Here is a 5,007-nt window from a genome sequence, read left to right on the forward strand (position 1 = left end):
CGAAATGTTGAGAGAGAGAGAGAGAGAGAGAGAGAGAGAGAGAGAGAGAGAGAGAGAGAGAGAGAGAGAGAGAGAGAGAGAGAGACTGAAAAATCCCGTGTGAGTGAGGCTTGTTACGGCAGTTAACAAGACCTGGATACGATATTTCATCGGAAGAACTTCTGCAAAGATTCAGAGAAACTCTGAAAGTTTTCTTCTTTTCGATTTTGAGTTTATGACTTCAAGTACAATCTCTGAATTTTTATCCTGAAGAGAAAAGTTTTTGTCTTAATTCGAAAAGGAAAGGTTTGGCTTTGAAGATCCGGGTTGTATTTAGGGAAACTCGCTTAAATGTATTATTATTTGAACGTATTATTAATTAAGTGATGGACGCGGTCCGTCAAAATTGATGGCTAAATATTTAGGTAGACATGCACACACGCACCCCTCTCACCAGTGTATGACTACTTTATATCCCCCTTGCTCTAGGGATGGAGAGAGCTTGACCGTAGATATATATATATATATATATATATATATATATATATATATATATATATATATATATATATATATATATATATATATAGTTATATAGTTATATAGTTATATAGTTATATATATATACACACATATATATATATATATATATATATATATATATATATATATATATATATATATTATTATTATTATTATTATTATTATTACTTACTAAGCTACAACCCTAGTTGGAAAAGCAGTATACTATAAGCCCAGGGGCTCCAACAGGGAAAATAGCTCAGTGCGGAAAGGAAAAAAGGAAAATAAAATATTCTAAGATGAGTAACAACAATAAATATCTCCTATATAAACTATAAAAACTTTAACAAAACAAGAGGAAGAGAAATAAGATAGGAGAGTGTGCTCGAGTGTACCCTCAAGCAAGAGAACTCTAACCCAAGACAGTGAAAGGCCATGGTACAGAGGCTATGGCACTACCCAAGACTAGAGAACAGTGGTTTGATTTTGGAGTGTCCTTCTCCTAGAAGAGCTGCTTACCATAGCTAAAGAGTCTCTTCTACCCTTACCAAGAGGAAAGTGGCACTGAACAAATACAGTGCAGTAACCCCTTGGGTGATGAAGAATTGTTTGGTAATCTGTGTTGTCAGGTGTATGAGGATAGAGGAGAATATGTAAAGAATATGCCAGACTATTCAGTGTGTATGTAGGCAAAGGGAAAATGAACCGTAACCAGAGAGGAGGATCCAATGTAGTACTGTCTGGCCAGTCAAAAGACCCCATAACTCTCTAGCGGTAGTATATATATAGTTATATATACATACACACACCGGTGACGTGGATTATTCCATAGATTAGTGTTTACGGAAAGTTCCAAAGACATTCTTTTACAAACTGATTTTGTAATATTTCACGACATTCATCTTTATCCATAACACTGCAGGAACCCCAGTTGTCAATCCGTTTTGGTAAAGATTTCTAATTTCGGATCAATGAGCTAAATGAAAAGATAAAGACACCAGAAAATGACAAGTGTATCGAAAGTGTAAAAAATTAACAAGATGAGCAGAAGTACAATTCAGGTGAAACAGTTGTGTACCATGAAGAAATAATGAGGCTTAAAGAGAAAGATGTTGCAAGCCAAAAACCATTGACGAGCTGGAAGAAACTATGTAAGTAATGAACATTTTGTATGAATAGAATAAAAAAGTTTATAAAGCAGAGGCTGATAATAAACAGATCAATGAGCTAAATATAAAGATAGAGACGCTAGAAAATAATAACAAGGAAAAGGACAAACGTCTCAAAAGTCTGAAAAATAGAGCTGAATAAACAGACGTTACAAGAACTACATTTAATCTCAAGCCGTTCAAAATATGCGGACGTCTTCCCACGGGCAGAGGCAATCATCCAATTGCCCTCAGAGTTAATGCGTTTAGATGCATCTGTCTGAATGTGTATATGTAATAGAATGGGTCCCGAGAGATTGCAAACGAAGAAAGGGAAGGAAGAGAAGACGATGGTTTGACGAAATAAGAAAGTTTGCGGGTGGGAACTGGCATAGAAAGACCATAAACAGGCGCATGTGAAAGGACATTATATATATATATATATATATATATATATATATATATATATATATATATATATATATATATAATAATAATAATAATAATAATAATAATAATCAAGCCTATTAATGATATAACATACACTGTAATATTCTATAAAGCAAAATGCGATATGTGAAAATAATGCGAAGGGCTAAAGAAAAAGCTCCCAAAAATTATACTTACATATTTAATAAACGTAGCAGTATCAGTAAATAGATAATTAAGATGAATTTTTTAATATATAAAAGGAAATCCATATATATATATATATATATATATATATATATATATATATATATATATATATATATATATATATATATATATATATATATATACTGTATATATATATATATATATATATATATATATATATATGTATATATATATATATATATATATATATATATATATATATATATATATATATATATATATATATATATATATATATATATGGAGAAGTATTGATTTAAAAGCTGAAGATAAAGACGATTGGCGAAATCCAACTGAGGCCCTTTGCATCGATGGGCGTGGGAGTAGATGATGATGGTGATATATATATACTTATATATATAAATATATATATAAATATATATATATATATATATATATATATACATTATAAATATATATATATATATATATATATATATATATATATATATATATATATATATATATATGGAGAAGTATTGATTTAAAAGCTGAAGATAAAGACGATTGGCGAAATCCAACTGAGGCCCTTTGCATCGATGGGCGTGGGAGTAGATGATGATGGTGATATATATATACTTATATATATAAATATATATATAAATATATATATATATATATATATATATATATACATTATAAATATATATATATATATATATATATATATATATATATATATATATATATATATATACATATATATATATATATATATATATACAAATATATACATATATACATATATACACTATATATATATATATATATATATATATATATATATATATATATATATATATATATATATATATACACTTATTAAGTAAATTACAACTTCCTGTTAGACCACTTATCAAGATCTCTTGTAAGCTTATGATATTCCCATTTGCAATTGTCAAGAGACCAACTTATCACCACAAAGGAAAGGATAAAGATCAAATGTATTACTCAGTACCTAACCATGAGCTCAAAAGGATATCTGGATCTGAAATTGGCTTTTAGGTATTAAGAATTAAGTAAACGTGTGCTATATATACTTGCAAACCTTAGATAATTGTGTAGACAGTGTGTATATAAAAGGCTGCACAAATGCAGACATACATATGCACACACACGCAATCATATACACAGAACACACACATACATTTATATATATATATATATATATATATATATATATATATATATATATATATATATATATATACATACTGTAGATATATATATATATATATATATATATATATATATATATATATATATATATATATATATATATATAAACAAGCAAATTTGTACTTTGTATAAAGTTTCGGTTTAAAGATCACGATCTCATAATCCCTCGTATGGCATCTTTAATTAAAAGAAATTATAAAATTTTGCGTAATATCCTACATTTACCATGAATTTTTTAAAAGTTACTCTGTAACTTATGAGGGTATTTATCACTGTCTCAATTGGCATCTCGTGCTATGCATAACCCATTGTTAAATCCATCAGTCTTCAGTATTCACTAGCGAGATTTAATTAAGGGTTGTGGTTCCTTTTTGCAAACGTCCCTGCCTGGTGATCGCCACACTAGGGTTCGAGACCCGCTCAAAATCTTTAGTTTCTTTGGTCGCTGCAACCTTACCATCTTTGTGAGGTATTGATTGTGGTTGAGGGGTGGGGCATTCTATAGGTCTAACTGCTGAGTCATCAGCAGCCATTGCCTGGCCCTCAATGGTCCTAGCTCAGGTGGAGAAGTGCCTTTGGCGCTGATCATATGTGTATATGGTCAGTCTCCAGGGCATTGTCCTGCTTGCTAGGGCAGTGTCACTTCCTTGCCTCTGCCATTCATGAGTGGCCTTTAAACCTTTAAATCATAGGTAGACCAGTCAATAGGGGATTGGATAAGGAAAAATTTTATTGAAAGCTGGATCAAGCTTATTTATCTTTATAATAGGGTATTTAGTAACATAAATTTTGCACCCCTCTACCACCCCGGATTTGGCCTCCATCTTGGAAAAAATGGTGGTGAAAAGCATTTTTGGGGGGCAAATATCTCGCTTGGGACCCACTGTGCCAGAATGTACGTCAATACATAAAATAAGCTACGCAAATTTTCTTATAATTACTTATTTAGGCATATTTTTTATATCACGCACCGTTTGCGTCCCAAGCCTCCGACCCCCAATCTCCAAAATTTGTCTCAAGGGTGTACTTCCTCTTATTGTTCCTGGCTTAGGACAGAAAGTGAATGCTTACTGGCAGAGTTACTACGATTGCACCCTACCATCAGCCCTAATTATGAAGTGATCAACTTAAACAATGCTTTACCAGTTCTTGCTGCACAATTAGAAGTATTGAATTCCATGATAGCATTGGTTTTCTCGTAATGGGTAGTATAGCGAACTACATTATTCTTCATAGGAAAGTAATGACAAGCAGTTTGGTTCTTTTGTAGAATGGTTATAATGTTTGGCTTGTATCTATCTATCTATCTCATGCCTGACACCTTCATCCTTTGTGGGGCGGCCATGAACATTCTTTTTAACTGCATTTCCTTTTCATTAGGAGTGGGTCGCTGTCCCTCCTATAGTATATTCTGATTATTCTATGCCATGAGTTTCTTCACCCTCTGACGTCAAGGAGTTTTTTTAATGTGGCATCAAGGGGATCGTCACAGTCCTCTTCATCATCAATTACGTCAGAG

Source organism: Palaemon carinicauda, chromosome 13 (genome assembly GCF_036898095.1).
Source record: "Palaemon carinicauda isolate YSFRI2023 chromosome 13, ASM3689809v2, whole genome shotgun sequence".
Taxonomy (NCBI): domain Eukaryota; kingdom Metazoa; phylum Arthropoda; class Malacostraca; order Decapoda; family Palaemonidae; genus Palaemon; species Palaemon carinicauda.